Below are 18100 nucleotides of genomic sequence, written 5' to 3'. Positions count from 1 at the left end.
AAGATGAGACTAGGTGCTCCTATAAGGATTTATCGTTCTGGAAACTGTAGGGGCAATTATGTTCTGTGTGTAGGGTGATATGAGTCAGAATCAACGCAGTGAGTGAGATCGAATACATGTTGTTCTTCATTTCTGATGATTTATCATCGTGTCCTCTTGCACATTCAAGGACTCACCCCTCGTGTCTCCTTAGTTTTGTTTGTGTATGAGTGAAGAAAGAGCCACAACGGTATTTTCTGAAAGGCAGCATTCCTGTCACTACCCTGTGTGGGTTTGATTCTGATTCTAAAGCTTGAAGAGCAATCACCAGAAGGCCTCACACCTTGCCACTGCACCATTTGGGGGAGAGAATAGCAATACTTTTTAGATCTAATAAAGCAACCTAGAAAAATAAAACTCACATTTCTCTGAATTGCTCATCAGGCTTCTCCTGTGCAAACTAATCATTCTTGCCATGGAGTTCCTCAGGCAGCTGGTGCCCTGCGGTGACAAGGGCCCTGTCCTTTACTGCAGGCAGCCCAGCAAGGCAAGCCAAATCGGTGTGCATGTGTGTCAGTGTTGTCTCGACCCTGCTTGTCCTCCAGGGCTGAGCTGCAGCCTGCTCACACCGTTTCCTATTGGTGAATCATTGGAGCATTTTCCTGCCCTGGGAGGGTGGAGGGCAGTGTTGGGTACAACTTACCATACATACATGCCAGAGTTGCGTTGCTTTGTCATCCATCCCTTATCCAGCCACATCCATGTAAACGCTATTGGAACAGTGCTTGAGATCATGTAACAACGTTTCTCTCTCTCTCTCTCTCTCTCTCTCTCTGTGTGTGTGTGTTTTAGCATGGGAGACATTTTTGTTTTAATGCTGCGAGAGATGGTTACTAAAAATAATAGGAACTGGAACTTCTTGTTCTTGGCAGAAATGAATTTCAAGAAGCTGGGGAAACCAGTGATTTTTGTGTGTGTATGGCCATGGCTCGAACGAGACAAGCTTTATGGTAGAATTTGTAGAGTGATGACAAGAGTTAACTGCTTATGGCAAAGTATGTGTGGGGTAAGGAACAAGTCTCAGTGACACCAATGGGAGTGTGTCTTTGTGGACAATATATTGATGTCACTCTCAAAGAGTAATAGAAAATCCTCACATTATAAAGTTGGGCTTTATTTATTTTCCACAAGCCTTAACAGCTGTTTCTGAGTGTCCAGTTAAGTCTGCTAAGTGTGCAAGATAAATGTGTATCCAGGTGATCTCTAATTTTCGATTAAAATTAAGTGTCAGGGTTAAAACAGACTAACCTCCCAGTTATGCAACCAAACCCACTGCCATCAAGTCAATGCCAACCTGTAACTACCCTGAGGAAAGTTTTTGAGGCTGTAAATTGTTAGGGAAACAGAAGACTTCAACTGTCTCCCAAGAGTGGCGAGTGGATTTGAACAATCAGCTTGGAGGTTAGCAGCCCCCAAATCAGCTATGTAAAGGGTAAAATAAAACAGAGTCAGTGGTGCAAGACAGAACCAGAAGGTGAATGGGAATATATTCTTTACTAAGGAAATAATTGTTTATCAAACGGGAAAGCCTAAAGGTTAAAGGGTTTGGTGCATAATTTTTATTTATTAAGCAACTTTCTTTTTTGCTAACCTTGGCGCTTGGTATACTTCTATTTATATTTTCATGTAGTCCCTCTTAGAAATAGGTAAGATATTTAGTAATCAGTGTAAGTATTTTGGAAGAAATTATTCAGTTTTTAATATATGTAAGATCCAGAAATGCCTTCAATCAGAATGTAGGCTAATTTTTTCAGTATTTCCAGAGCTGAAACTTTAATCACTTACTGAGACAAAGTGTGTGTGTGGTGGGAAGGGGATCGGGGGTGGGGAAAAAAGCAAACCAGCACACAAATGGGAATGAAGCCAATTTAGCAACTTGCTGAGACTTAGTGAATTAGAATATTCCTTATTTTTAATCACAACAGTATTGTGAAATTAGATGAGGTTCTATTTTGTAAATTTTATGTCTATAGGTTAAGACACATGAAAGTTACACGTAAGTGCTGTGACCTCAAAAGTTAGGGCGGCTGCATCCTTAACATGCACAAAGACTAGTTTTAGAGATGTGGGAGAAATTGGAAAGTTCTCTGGCAATTTTGTTTCTGGCTGGGAGTTTGTTCTGTAATGTTCAAAATGAATTCATTTACATGCACTTATATAACGTACAAACATATCCTCGTCGGGGTTGTTGTGTGTCATTATCGAATAGGGTCCCTTTCGGGCAGAATAGAACTACTTTTGGGCTGCCTACAGGGTTTCCTTGGCTGCAAACTTTCTAGGAAGGAGCCCTGGCAGTGCACTGGGCTATTGATTAATCACAAAGTTCATGGTTCAAATCCTCCAGCCATTCCTTAGGAGAAGATGAGCTTTTCTGCTCCCATAGATAATGAAGCTCCAAGTTCACACTCACTGATGTGGAGTGACTTCTGCCTCACAGAGACACTAGGCTAGAACAGCTTTCTGTGGGTCTCCAAGACTGCAACACTACGGGAGTGGAAAGCCTCCTCTTTCTCTCACAAAGCAGCTGCTGGTTTCAAACTGCAGACCTGTGGCTAGCAGCCCAGTACTTAACCCACTACGCCACTAGGGTTCTGTCCATAAGGATTTACACCTTTAGAAACCTTCTGTAGGGTCTCTATGAGTTGGAATCGGCTTAATGGTATTATTGGGTTTGGTTTTCATCATTTTCTTTTAAATGGGAGCGCTTGCCCTGCTGTCTGCGGGGAAGCCACTGCTGAGGGAGAGCAGGCTGCCCACGTCTCAGCTCCACCATGTGTCCCAAAGTGGAAAAGTCACATGACGCGAAAGGAAAGGCAGCTTCGTCCTTAGCTCACTAAACTCCGTCGCTCTTGTAAGCATCGTCCAGGCAGGCTTTCTGGGGATCTTCTCTTGTTACCATTATTGACTGCAGCACCTCTGGAAGAACGTGGCCTGCAGCGGTTACTCCCAGCTACGCTTGCTGAGGGAATCTGGGAGCTGCCTGGTCGCATTCTGCCGACAGTTGCAGGGCTGCGATGGGAGCGTATCATGCAAGAGTCCAAGGTCCCTCTCTGTCTCTTCTAATCCTTCTTCTGCTTTTGCCTGGGTGCCCCGCACCTGGTGAGTGTCCTCTTTGTGTCGCTGCGTAACTTCTTCTCACTTAGAATCTGCCTCCCCCCACTTTCTCTACACCTTTCATTTCTTTTCTTCATTAAAAAAAATGTGTTTTTTTCACCGATTTTTCCTTTGCAAACCTGTGAAGCATACATGCGTATATGTTGGCTTTTACAAAGAAGATTTTGGAGCATCTGTTATTAATTTATAAAGTGGACAAGAGGTATATATTGCGGGTGCTGATAGGAGAAAGATTTTTTTTTACCATTGCTTTGCCTACAAACTTAATGTTGATGAAATGATATTTATCCCTAATGCCTATAAATATAGTTAGATTTATATCTTCATCTTGGTGCTTTTAGTATAACCCACGCCCCAATCCAGCTCCATGGGGTTCATTCTAGTTCATAGTGACTCTCTATATGGTTTCTGAGGCTGTAACTCTTTAGAGGGAAAGAAAGACCAGCTAATCTGTCTCCAACAGAGCTGCCGGGGATTTGAACCGATGGCCTTGCAGTTAGTATCCTGATTCTTATTCCACAGTGACATATTACCACTCTTCCTGGGGACTAGTGATTGGTTAACTCTGGCTAATATCACGTCAGAGCATTACCTCGAGATCAGTAGGTACATGTGGTGTTGTAAGCATAAAAGTCAAGGGGAGGGGCAGTGAAAAGGAGAAAGGCCCTCAAGGAGCTGGTTGATACGGTGGCAGCAACGGTGGGCTGGGACCCAGGGACACTTGTGAAGATGGCGCGGGGCCGTGCAGGGCTTCATTCCGTTGTGCGTAGAGGCACTAGAAACTGACTCGATGGTACCTCACAACAACAAACCTTTAAACATTGACCTATAATTAAATATGAACCATTGGCATGGTAAAGCACAGGCATGGGATTGATCACATATCATAGATAGTGCTAGAACTATTCTGATGAAATGTAACCTTTCTTTGACATTCAAAAAGCATTTGAATTTTTCTCTTGCCTCAGTGTGTTCAATATTTATTTCAGTCTAGTTCTTCTGCTAGAGAAGAAAGAAGTAAATACAGATTTTCTAGTCTTTGGAATCTGGATAAACAAGAATGAAGTTTATAAAATTGGTCAAGACACCTTTATGTGGTTGCACAGACCCTGGGAAAATATAGCGAAATAAAACTGTAAGGAATGATTAAAATCTCGGGTTTGTAATTGGAAGGAAGGAAGTCGAGGTATAAGTTCTGCCTGTCAGAAGAGAAAACAGAGAAGTGGGTGGGAGGTGATGACTATTTTCTCAAGTACTGATGTATCCATGCACAGAATATAAGTCACTGAGAAACTTAATTAGAAAGTTTATCCCATAATTGTAAATATGCCTTTATGAGCACTGCCGAGGTCTGGAGGAACCAAATTCATTGATTCTTATGAAAGGTTTCTTACAGTCCATGCTGCCCACTAGTCAATCTGCATTTTATCATGTAATCCATACAACAGGCCTCTAAGGAAAAGATCTTCATGATTTTGTGCTCAGAGAAACTAGGGCGTCGGGAGGTAAAGGAACCTGGCCAAGGTCACATAACTCACATAACTAAGGAAGATGCAGTCAAGACCCAAGACCGTATTTGTTGAACTCCAAAGCCCCAGCTCTCACCGCCATGCCGAATGGTTCAGACCCCGGGCAAAAGCAACAATTGCTGACTGCTCTTAAAAGTAGCTATGACTGAAATTCTGACAATAAGTTAACATGACATTTTTACAAAAGTTAATTTTAAAAGAAGAAAATCTTGTTCGTGTTGCAATGGGTTATTCAGTGCAGTGTGTTTAGGAGTTAAAGGATTAGCAAACAGATGTAAACGGTTGTATGTTAAAGATTACACTTTCGTTTATAGCCAGCTGTCAAAGCTAATTCCAACTGCAGGTATTTCTGGACTCGCAGCCTTCTAGTGGAAGTCTAAGGCAGCAGACAGGGCGGCCCATGCAGTTGGGGACGTCGCTGGGCTCTACCTAGAGGTACAAGTTTTCTGGTGGTATTCTGATGGAGGAGATCATGATGCACGAAGAACAGGCAGCTGAGACAAATGCAAAGGCTCCGTGGAAACGAGTGGAGTGCAGAAAATGGAAGTGTGCCGCGAAAAGGGGTGAAGGTCTTCTAATCTTGAAATCAAGGTAATACTTCTGTAGCAATTCGAGAAGGAGTCGGCACAAGAACATGACAAAGATGGCCAGTAATCTTCAAAGATGTATGCTTTTTTTTATCTTGAGCTCTTGCTAGGAAGTGTCTGTTCAACAAGGGGTTTTCATTTTGCCAACACCGCTTGCTTGTAGGAGGGGCCATGTGTTAATTCTCACAAGAAAATAAGAGCAGAGATCATCATCAGAATGAGAGGTTTTTGACTCTCTTCTCTCAGCAACTGACAGAGCAAGTGCAGTTTTAAAAGTAGAATATACATAGAGGATCTGAACGGCAGATGTTCTTAACTTACGAGACGCTGTTGTAAAACGTTGGTGGGCCATTCAGAACAGGTACTAAGTAGGCCATAAAGGACTAATCACAGTAAGAAATCAATATGCAAGTTAAATAGTCAACACTTTGTAAACGTGCAAGTGAAAAAAAAGCACTCTGAATACATGGGCTAACGGGGAAATCAATATATAAATTACAAAGTATTTGAAACGGAACACAAGTGAAAGCACTGCTTGAGGAAGAATGGTTATAGCATCTGTAAAGTCAGGGGTTCTTGGCAAGCAAACTCCAGGGTGGTGGAGAGAATAGGTTCCCACCCTTGCTTGGCCTACCCTCTCTTTTTCATAAAAAAGTTACTCAGTGCCTTTCAATGAAACATTTCTGGGTTGTAGCCCAGAATCCAGGCTAATGAGTAAGCGTCTGCTTTTGAAGCCCCCCTGGAACAGTCCAGCACCCCTGGGGAGTGGGATCACTCACTTTGGGAAATAGCACCTAAACTCTTACAGAGGCATAACGAGGACGGCAAAATAAATGAAAACCACATCTCACTGGTGAGTATAAATACCCAGGTTCTAAATAAATAAAATTGTTTGTGTCCTCATTTTTCTTGACTCATGAGCCTTTGACATAGTGGATCAGTTTTTGTTCTTTCAACCTTTGGTGTTGGAGGCTTCACACTACGCAGGTCTTCCTCCCACCCGCTGACTGCCTCGTCTACCCGCTTCTAAAAATTACACTGACCTAGCCTCAGACCTTGGCCTCTTCTCTGTCTATGCAGCTTCCATCTCTGTGTAGTCTTTTGTGTGTAAATGGCTCCAGACTTTTATCTCCACACTAGACTGGCTCCTAGAATTTGTTGAGCCAACAATCCATTTATCATCTCTACTTGTTCTGGAAGCCTCACAAACATAGTAATCCTCCTAATTTCTGCCTACATCCTTGACTTCTTGTACTGTTGCCCCATTCCTGTTCATGGGCTCTCCACAGTTAATGTGAGCCCCCAATCCCCGTCATCCTTCATTCCTTTCTCTCACATCCCAGCTGTCAGCAAGCTTCAGAGCTCTGCATTCAGGCTGTATTCTGAGTCTACTGCACCAGCCTGGTCCAGGCCACTGTCATCCTTTGCTTGGAGATTTGCGTTATCTCCCCATCATCTTACTTAAATCCTTGCTTCTTAGGCGTCTGCTGCTTCAGGGCTGCTACTCAGTGATCCTGTTGGAAGTCATATTATGTCACTTTAGTCAAAACCGTCTGAAGGATTCTAGAAAAGCCTACAGAAATCGACCTCATGAGACCGGCCTTGCAGTCTCTCTCCTCAGGGTTTCTACAGATATTTCCTCTGCCCGAGTCTCTCTCCCTTGCAAATATTGCTTCCTCAGAAAGGGGAACTTCAGTTTCACCAGTAACAATTTTGAAAGACAGCTTTCTTAACTGAAGGTGCTCTGTTGTGCTATGGGCTAGGCATTGGGCTGCTAACTGGCAGGTCATCTGTTCAAACACACCAGCCTCTCCGTGGGAGAAAGAGGAAGCTGTCAGCTCCCAGAAAGATTTAGGGTTCCAGAAACCCTACCTTGGCTTGCTCAAAGTTGTAATCCACTTGATGGTAGTGAGTATATACAGAGATTACTTGTGTTGACTAAAAAATAATAAAAGTAAAAAGCCATCATTTCATTTTTAAAAATTTCTTGGAGGCTTGATCCTTGTCATTGAAATATCTTTCACATCTGGGGTTTGGGAATCACATATGATCAGCAAAGACAAGGATCCCTGAATCATGTACACTTGTAATATAAAACTGAGCAGGGCTGCCTGTTTCTTCCAAGTCTCCTAACAATGCTTGTATTAAAGATCAATGCAGATATGCTGTGGCTTTAAGTGCAACAACCAACCAACCAAGTTGGTTCCGACTTCTCGAGCCCCTGGCTACCCCAGAAGGGCCCTCTCCGACATGCCCAGCCTCACGAATGTGCTTATGTCTAAGCTCACAGCCACCGTGTCGCTCCATCTCATGGAGGCCCCGCCCCTTTCTGACAGCCCCTCTCCTTTACCAACCCAGCGTCCTTCTTCTCCAAGCCTGGTCTTTCCTGGCAATACATCCAACGTATGTGAGATGAAGTCTTACCATCCTTGCCTCTGAGGATATTTATGGCTATACTTCTTCTAAGACAGATTTGTTAATCCTTTTGACAGTCCATGCTCATTGCAATATATATACACATACACATGTATGTGTGTATGTATATATATACTCATACACACATACATATATGTGTGTATGAATATTGCAATGAGCATGTATATATGTATATGTATACATATATGTATATATTGCTAAACAGTTGAAATGCACAGGGGTCATTCTGCCCTGTCCGGTAGGGGCACTATGCATCTGAATCAACCCCGTGGCAGTAAGATATATATATACGTAGACCTAGATATTTGTCTTTGTTTATAAAGATCATAGTGAGGGCAGAGTGGAGAGTAGAGCGGAGGCTCAGAAACACAAGGACACTATTTTCCCCACGTGTAAAAATATGGCTTTACTGATGCTGAAAGAACGGTGCATTTTAGTCACGCATTCTGATAGAAAGCAGATCTGTGTCTTTGAGGCCAAAAGACTTGTGCCTCAGCAGGCAGATTGCCGTATTCTCAGTCCAGCTAGCCTGCCTTCCACGGGGAGTGTCCTCTGAACCCACGAGGGATGTAGGCTCAGGAAGACCGGCTGTTTGACTATGAATAAATGTTGGCGTTCTGGCTCCTTTTGCTGGAGATCTAATGGTCTCTTTCTTCAACTCTGGAACTAACAGAATCTCATTCAGATTCTCACTGGCATCAAGTCTATTCTGACTAATAAATGACCCAATAGGATGGGGTAGAACTGTCCCTGTGAGTTTCTCAGACAATAACTCCTTATCCTCACCCCCCAAACAAATAAACAAACGAACATTTTATTAAGCGCCAATCTGGACATCATGTCATTGCTTCGTTCAATCATGGCAAACAGGGTTGTACAGTCGCTACCACAATCAGTTTCAAAACATTTTCTTCCTTCTTGAATTCCTTGGAATCAGCCTCTCCCCGCCCTCACCCTGCACCCCCCCCCGCTCCGCCTCTACCCCCCCCCACTTGCCGCACCTCCCAGAAGCCCTTGTTCTGGTTGTCACTCTAGATTCACCCATCCTGGGTTTCATATACTGTCAAACACAGAAAACCACGTAACACAGATTCAGTGACCCACAATGACAAAATACAACAGAGACAAAAACTATTATGAAAAGATACAGAGGTTAAAAACCAGATCCAGTCCAAAGTATATGAGAAGGGAGATTAGTGACAAGCTTTTAACTGTTCAAGTTGGATTTATCATTGTAATTTGCTATAGTCTCTCCAATATTCTGTTTTATAACCAGATTCTTCCCATTCCTCAATTGCAGTTAGAGGGGACTCACTGGAGGTTTATTGTTTGTAAAGATCCTGACAATGTACTTTGGGCTTCGACTGTCACCCGTTGTCTTCGGCACACCAGAATCTCCCGGCTTACGCTCTGATACTATTCCCTCCTTCAGCGTTAGGCTATGTGATTTGCTGCCCTTGGCTTGCAGGTGTTGGTGTGTTCCATCCAAGTGGGCTTAGTTGCCATCTCACTTAGATGGCCACTGTTGGGCACCATCTAATTTCTTCACCGTTTTTTGCTATCACTGTGTTTCCTTCATGGCAGTTAGTATCAAGCGGGGCCATGTCATAAGAACTAATTGTTCTTAGGTTGACCTAGGATGAAGTGTGAGCCCCAAATCCATTCCAGAATCTGTGTAAGTTATTGGCTCTGGTTTCACTGTAGAGACGTGAAGACCGTAACCCTGAATGGGAGTAGAAAGCATCATCGACATCCCACCGTGTCACCAGGGCTCCAACCAGAAATGCTGCAGTAAGCTTTCTTTTCTTAAGGCAATTGTGACCCTGTGAATTTTTTTATCCCCAAACTACAAGCAAATATAATTCAAGGAGCTGTAAGAATTGACAAAGATTGTCAGACTTGAAAATATGCTCCCTCTCTCACCTGACTCATAATGGAACCGTCTATGAGTGGAAGTTGGCACTCTGCCACTTGTATCTGGTGACTAGTCATTTAGCTAGTATCTACCGAGAAGAGACCGCAAGAACAGTATTTAAATTTAGCCAGAAAAAAAAGTAGCACCATTAATGATGGCTTGACTTTCAGCAAAGCCAAATTAAGCAGTCAATCTGACATTTTATAGACAGCCTGTGACAGAGCCTCACACCCGGTGGACCTTCGATAAGCATTAATTGCCTGACAATGAGCAGCTACACATCTGCCTGTTTTAGAAGCTGCACATGGTGAGATAACTGGATGGAGGCTGATTTTAGATATGCTTTGGCCTTGTGAACACCAAGAGGGAGGGATGTGTGTGTGTGTGTGTGTGCCCACGCAGACACATGATTAAACTGGCCTCGTAATTTCCTTTGAAAGAAGAGAGCACATTCATTAAAAATAGAATTCTTTGTAGTGAATTCAAGGTGAAGTGCCATTAATAAGGATTGTGGTCAAATGACCGTCCCTTCCCCATAGAAAGCCGACAGCCTCTAAAGAGCCTTTGGCAAAGACCTTTTCATAATTGTTCACTTCAATGCCAGAGAAATTATTAGCATTTCAGAGTCAGATGACAATTATTTCCATTATCTTGCTTACAGCACTCTGTGTTCACTAGAGTGAATGGGAAGCGATGAACTCTGATCTGCGTCTTGTTCTTTTATTTAAGCTGATTCATTCCTATTGAATACAAATACTGTGGAGCTAGAAAAATATTTATAAAGTAATCTTAATGGCTAAAAGTTTTTTTTATATAATTTGCACTATGCCCCATTATGGTATGAAGCCTTTCATATGTAATTTTTCCAAGTGCTTGTTGAAAGATTATTCCACTTTGTCTCTTTTTAAAATGGTTCCTTTTGCATATTCTTATGAAGAACTAAGTTTTATTTAAAACCAAAGTCTCACTTTCACTTACTGAATCACAGTTACACTGTCGACCTTAGCTTCATCTGAAAGAACAAGAATGAATGGTTGAAGGAGAATGAAACTGATGAAATTTTTAAACCTTTATAAATTAGGTACTGAGTGAAAACAGATGTTTTATACAGAGGGGAAAGACAGCCGATCATGTGAACCCAATGAGTTAGTGTAGCGAATGATTGGAATCTGTTGATAAGACCATGATTCTGTTTACCAGTTTTATAAAAGCCCGATTCAGAAGGAATTGTCTGCACTGTATAGGACGATCCAGCTGCATGCTGAATCAATTGCATTTAATTAGCCCATCTGATGTTGATTGGATTCTGGGCTTGCATGCCTTGATTCCTGAAAGATTAAATTACCAGTGGTTTTCTCATTTAGAGCGACGTGACTCTAAAGTGATGAGAGAGATTTTCATATCAAATCATTCATATTGCTTTATAATCACAGTGTATGCTTTTTGATCCAGCTGCAGCCTGTGGAAATGAGTCAACCATATCTGAGATTCCAGGAATAGGTAACAGTGGATATAAATGTCCACAGGTAGAGAATGAGTGGCCAGCCCCTGAGGTTAGCTGTGCTTAGAAGATAAAGGAGGGACGCCCTACTCATTTCCCAGTATGGCCAACGATTTCCTGAGAGGGGGGCGAGAATTGAGGCTCTGAAGGATAGGGGTAACTTGTGGGGGTCCAATCCCAGCTAAGTCAGTAACCACCTAGTCACCTTGGACCAAGTGCTTAACTCCTTTGAGGCTCAATTTCCTCATTTTTAACATGAATAATACCTGTGTCTACTTTATAGAGTCCTTTTGAAAGTAAAACATATTGTTCAACTCATTCTCTTGAAGCCATCTAAGGAGTACCTATTGGTCTCTCCTCACTTGGAGGAAAGAAGAGTGATGAAAAAGGAAGATGCCTAGAAGCATTTAGTCAGTGGGCAAGTGGACCGTGCCCACATCAGCCTCATCACTCTGAAACCAGATGGTGTCTGGCTAACGCCACCAACTGTTTTGGAAAGGGATCACATCCGAAGGTCCTGGATAGAGTGGGAGAAATCTGTGGAACAAAGCTCGATAATCATAAAAACAAAAAGTGCAGACTTACTGGTTGGGTAGTCTGTTAGAACCTCCAAGACTGTCACCCTTATCATCCTTCGGGTCTAGAAATGAACTCAGCCCCAGGGCTCAATTTTCGGCTAAGTAATAGACGCACTGTTAATGGGAGCAGTAACACAAGGGAGGCACACAGATCTTAGCGTAGTCAACCACCGTGGTCAAAAGGCAGCATTACAAAGTTCAGATTGTTAGGAAAGGAGGAGGCATGGAAACAGGAAGCAGGGAGGAAGTGGGATGAGGGATGCTCCATTGTGAGGATTGCAACCAATGCCTTGAAACAAGGTGCATAGGAATTGTTGAATGATTTGCTCTGGAAAGCTCTCAATTCACAACAAGACCGCAAGAATGCAGGGATCCCTGACAGCAAAGCCTGGCACATAATAAAGGCTAGATAAACGTAAGTTTATTGAAAAGCAAGTATATCACTTGGAGGACTAAAATGTGTTTGGCTCAAGCCATGGTACTTTCAGTTGCCTTACTTGCAGTGAAAGTTGGGTGTTGAATACAGAGACGCGAATGGGGCATGGAGATGGATTTGAATTGTGGGGCTGGAGAAGAGACTGGAAGCACCATGAGCTGCCAAAAGGACAACCCCAGCGGTCTTGGAAAAAGTGCGGCCAGAGACTCCGTGGCGGCAAGGATGGCGAGACTTCGTCTTACCTACTTTGGGCACGTTGTCTGGAGACACCAGTCCCCAGAGAAGGACATCATGATTGGTAAAGCAGAGGGGCAGTGAAACAGAGGAAGGCCTTCAAAGAGATGGGTTGACACCGCGGCTGCCACAATGGGATGAAGCGTAGGAACAATTGCGAGGATGGCCCAGGATGGGGCCATGTTTCTTTCTGCTGTGTATGAAGTCGTTACAGGTTAGAACCGACTTGATAGCATCTAACAACAACAGCCAACCTAACTTCTTATTGTCATTGTTATTATTATCAAATCACAAATCTGGAAGGGGGTGCTAGAAGGAAATGTTCCTTATACCATCGAACTGTCTATCAAAGCTCATTTTACCTAAAAGAAAATGATGATCAGATGGAATCCATATATATACCATCCTGATAGATATAGTGCTGCATCTAATTACTTTTTGAGAAATATTTCAACTCCTATTAAGTATTCTTATACTCTTTTTGCCCCTCAAGTTTTAGAAGATGTGGGGACTCTGTGTGTAGCTTGCGTTGACAAAGCATGGCATGCGTTTGCAGAAGTGAGCCTGAACATATGGGAAGACCTGAACACGTCATATTTGTTGAGCAGTCCTGTTCTGGGAGGCTCCAGTTAAAATGTTGCCTAGCAGCGAATGGAACTTGATGAGAGAGTCTGAGAGCTCAGGCACTTGCCCTTATCTGTGTGGACGCTTAATAAGGGGACAGTGGCTCCAGTGGGTCTTGCCTGACTCATAGCCATCAAGCCAGAGGGATGAGTACAGTCAAAGGCCCGAGAGAGATTCCACAGCGGGCCTGGCTGATCTTAAAGACAGTGTCCTCCAGTTGGTTCCAACGCACAGCGACTCCATGTGTGCGAGCGTGAAAGTTGTACTCCAGGGAGTTAGTCTGGGTATATTAGAAAAACAAATCCACAGAAACTCGTGTGTAAGAGAGAGTTTTAAGTGCACATCAAGAAAACATCCCCTGGTCTGCACTGGCGGAGAAAGGCCGACCCAGAGCCAAGATGGCTGTCCTCTCAAAGGAATATGGTTTTGTGGTTCTCACTGGTGCTGCCAGCTTCGTCATGGTAGCTCATCTAGCCGTCAGTGTTGCCAAGGCCTGCAAGAAGTACAAGGTGGAGTACCCGACCATGTATAGCACGGACCCCAAAAATGGGCACCTCTTCAACTGCATCCAGCGAGCCCACCAGAACACATTGGAAGTGTATCCTCCCTTCTTGTTTTTCCTAGCTGTTGGAGGTGTCTACCACCCGCGTATAGTTGCTGGCTTGGGCTTGTCTTGGATTGTTGGAAGTGTTTTCTACGCTTATGGCTATTACACATGAGAGCCCAACAAGCGGAAGCATGGCGTCCTGGGCTCCAATGCCCTCATTGGCTTGATGGGGACAATGGTGTGCTCTGCTTACCAGCATCTCAATTGGGTGAAAACTGGCTTGGGCACTGGGTCCAAATGCTGCCATTGAAGTATAAGGGTTTAAAAACTTGCATTCGTTTTGAATGATTTACCTTAATTTCCAGTTACTTCCCCCCCCTAAATATAATAAAACCTAAGTGTCATTGGCCTCATTAAAAAAAGAAAAGATCCCAAGCCCACAAGTCCAACATTAGCCCAAATGTCCAACACCAATCATCAAAGTCCTCCTCCATCTCACAAAACACACACAATGACATGGACTGCAGGAGGAAAGCCGATTCAGTGAATGTGTAAGCATCTCAGCGCTGGCAGTGGTCTCCATATGGCTGCTCCAGCACCCAGGGCTGCATCGGGGTAGGTCTATGCAGCTTCTCCTCAGGGATGTCTTGCAGGAAGTGAACCTTGCCAGCTGAAGCAGGGAACTGGCTAAGGCACCTGCACCCTGGTCCGACCAACAGAAAGCAAGAGACCTGAGAGCTACAAAGGTGAGACTCACCCAGCCATTTATCACTACGCCCTTCAATTAACCCCACATGTGTTTATCAGCCAGGTTGACACAATAAACTTTAACTGTCTCATCCAGGGAGTTTCCAATAATTGATTGCTCAAAAGTAAATCACCAGGCCTGTCTGTGGAGGAGCCTATGGGTGAACTCAAACGCCAACCTCTCAATTAGCAGGCAAGATTGCTAATCAGATGCATGGCCCAGGGGCTCCGGTTCACAGTCTTACACCCTGGATTTCTGGCACACTTGCCACTGCTCAGACCTCTGTCCCTTGAGCCAGCAAGTGGCCTCACAGCCCTGAAGAACTCCAGGAAGACAGTCTCTTGCCATTCGTTTGACAGGCCAAGATTCAGTGAAAGCTTCTCCTTTTTGCATGCAATAGAACTGGATCTGAGTGCTGGGCCAGTAGCAGCGCCAGAGTAGCCACGCAAAATGCCTCATCAGGAAAATCAGATAAGGAGACCAGGAAAGGAGAGGGCGAGGGGTGGTCCATGTGGCTGAAGCCTGTGACTGCCGCCGCCCAAGAAAATAAGATGACCCACTCTTCCAGAAAGTATACATTGAGGCCATATGTCTTTCTTTTGGAACTTTGCTTTCCCAAATAGTAGCCCTTGACCTTCCCCTTCAGCCCTAATCTGTGCATTAGTCCTCGGGCTGGTGACTTACATCCTTCTTTTGGGCCATCCCCACTGGGGACCTCTTGGGCCAGCTCTTGTCCCTGTGGCACCCATATCTGCTTCAAAACAACCTTCGAATCTGGATGTCACCCCTTCAAAGCTCTGGGGGTTCAGGCCATCCTCACTAGCTGCGCCCGCACTCCTGGGTTCTGCTCCGGGAGCACCTCACCTGACCGGCCAGGGGACTTGCTCTTCACTATGATTTCTCAGATGTGAGACACACACCTGGCCACGGTGTTTCCAAACTGCAAAAGATGTGTGACAGTTTCTCCAAGGAGCTCCACAAAGCTTGTCTCTTACGACTTGGGACCAAAAAGGGCCGTACTCTTCCCTAGCCCTTGGCTTGGGGGTAGGACTTAACGCATCAGAGTCTTCAAAGAGTCCTCCACTCATCCTCAGCCATGTTTTCTCATGCTCTCCATCATTCTTTACAGGCTGGAGAAAAATAATCTTACATTAAAAGCATTATGAAATGCCAGCATAGCATTACTACTCTCAAACAGTAATCTCAGCATGAAACCCACTAATTCGTATCAAAACCCAAACCAAACTCACAGCCATCTAAGCTATTCCAACTCATTGTGGCTCTATAGGACAAGGCAGAATGCACCCATTGGGTTTCCAAGACTGTAAATCGTTTCAGGAGCAGAAAACCTCACTTTTCCCCCACAGAGCAGCCTGCTGGGTTCAAATTGCTGACTTGGCAGTTATGAGCCAGACACATAACCCACCCCCCACCAGCGCTTCTTACTAAACGTACAATAGCCCTGTAACCCCATTTTAAAGTTGAGGAAACTGACACATGGAAAGGTGGATCATCTTCCCAAATTTACACAATTAATGGTGGAGTTCGGATTTAATTCTAGCCTGCCTGCTTTACCTTTCTTGCACGTAGCTTAAAACAAGCAAGCAAACAAAAAACCCTAAATGTCTCTTTATAAAATATAAAGCCAGTTTGCAAAAATCTTGAGAGAAATCAGTTAAAGGAACTGGAGATGTTTGAAATAAGGCCTTTTATTTGTCACCTGTGCAATACAGGTTACTGCCAGACATGAAGGGCCCTGTGGGAAGGTGTGAGCTTATCTGTCAGAAGAGAAAACGTGTGGAGAAGGGTGTTGGTGATTCCATATCAGAAAGGATTACTGATACTTTGAAGTCTTTCGTGGCAGCTTATCTCGTGGATATTTGCGACCTCATCCCCTCAAACGTTCCTGAAGGCTCAAGGAGCACTGTATGCGTGAAGTTCAGTCACAAACTTCTGTCAGCATGTGGTTTACCTTTGAATCCACTCCGTTTGAATGAGCCCCAAGAGTCTGCATTTCGAACATGCTTCCCAGTGACGGTGGGAGCGGGGGGACTGTTGGTCTGAGCATCACACACTGACCATCACACAGTGAGGGGCCTCTGAAGTTCCCGACACAAAACTCAAAACCCAACTGAGTAAATGCAGACGCATTGTGACCCTATAGGACAGGGTAGACCTGGCCCTGTGTTTCCCAGAGGGGGACTGTTCACAGGAGTAGAGAGCGCCACTGTGCGCCCGCAGCGTGGCTGCTTTCAAATTGCCCACCTTGCAGACCGCAGCCAACTTGTGCACATTATGCCTCCAGGTTATGAAGTGACCCTGAGGTACCGTCCGGTTTCAGGTTTCCGTTTGCAGCAAGAAAACCAGTCCTCATTGAGTTGATTCCAGCGCCAAGGGGAGAGCTATGGCCCATCAGGTTTCGAGTAGCTGCTGATTTGTTCTAGAAATAGACTGCTAGGCGAGTCTTCCAAGTCACCTCTGCAAGGACTCAAACCTCTAACTTTCTGAGCACACGAACCATTTGCACGATGCTAGGATTATTTCATTCTCTCTCTCTCTCTCTCTCTCTCTCTCTCTCTCTCTCTCTCTCTCTCTCTCTCTCTCTCTCTCTCTCTCTCTCTCGAGTTTTGTCCTGGCCCTTGAACACGTCCCATATAGTGCTGGTAAGTCATCCAGGCATCTCCTCTGCGTCTCACGGAAGTCGGCCTGAACTCTCCTGACCACCTTGGTCTGGGCATGGGACTCCCCGTTGGGCTGCCTCGGTCGCTCTACCTCTTCTCTTGTCTTCCAGGCTCTCAGGCTTTCCTTTACTCAGACTTCCTTCCTGAATTCCTCCGATTCCGTCACATCTTCTCAGTCACTCCTGCTTGCAAGCCCCAAATGCCATCCTCCACCCGCTGGCAACAACCAGGAAGCCAGGGTTTTGCCAGTCAGTACACCCGGGAGACTTTTCCAGGCAGAATTGGGATATCGGCCTGTAGTTGAAGACAACCCCGAAAATCTCTTTGCCCAGGAAAGCCTGTCAATACAGGTGGGTGACGTGCTCTAAACCAGAGTGTACACGTGTCAGCCCTTGCTACTTGAAAGAAGTACGTTTGTGACAGATACAAGGATGAACTTCTTCACGGGGTGGAACACCGCCCCCTTCCGCCCCCAAAAAATCAAGTGACAGAACTCAGTGACAGAGATGAGACAGCAATGGAAGACCCAGAGGAGAGATGAGAGGTCAACGATATTCGAGAGTGACCCGAGCCTAAGGTCAACTGTTTGGGTGTCCTTCCCAAACACCAGCCATGGGGAGCCTGGCTCTGTGCAAGGCACAGCTCTGGCCTTCACACCAAATCTCTAGCTCAGGAAAAGCTGACTTGATTTTGATGCATTTTTTCATTCCTTTCCACCCCTACACCCTCCCACCCCACCCCAAAGACTCAGGCAGTGGAAACATAGCCACGTCCATTCAGAAGGAAGATAATTCCAAAGAGAAACAGGATAAGCCATGCTGCTCGTTTTGAAGCGCTCGTTATCTCTGCACAGTTATGTTGGGGAAACTATGCCCAAAGCAAAGCTGCCAAGTCCAGCGAGATCTTTGAAGAAACAAGCTTCACACTTGAAGATGTTAGGAAAATCATTATGTAGCAGGGGGCTTTTTCTTGCATATAAGATGGATTTTTCTTTATATATTTGAGAGGAAATTGGTCTAAGATATTTACTTATGCTTCCTACTTATATCTTCAGGCGTGTAAGGTAATTTTGCTGTTTTGGTTTTGGGTTGTGATCGTTGGCTTATTTTTTGTTGTTGTTGAGTCCTGCCT

At 44.5% G+C, this 18100-nt stretch overlaps 1 protein-coding gene and 1 pseudogene across 1 annotated transcript in view; both read left to right on the top strand.

Annotated features, from left to right (window-relative positions):
- Positions 1-18100, top strand: part of KLHL32 (kelch like family member 32) — a 172833-nt gene that overhangs the window by 19410 nt on the left and 135323 nt on the right. The gene's annotated exons all lie outside the window — the stretch shown is intronic.
- Positions 13392-13850, top strand: LOC142452813 (glutathione S-transferase 3, mitochondrial pseudogene; annotated as a pseudogene).

The sequence above is a fragment of the Tenrec ecaudatus genome, chromosome 7 (assembly GCF_050624435.1).
Source record: "Tenrec ecaudatus isolate mTenEca1 chromosome 7, mTenEca1.hap1, whole genome shotgun sequence".
Taxonomy (NCBI): Eukaryota; Metazoa; Chordata; class Mammalia; order Afrosoricida; family Tenrecidae; genus Tenrec; species Tenrec ecaudatus.
This window is presented reverse-complemented; position numbering and strand designations above follow the sequence as displayed.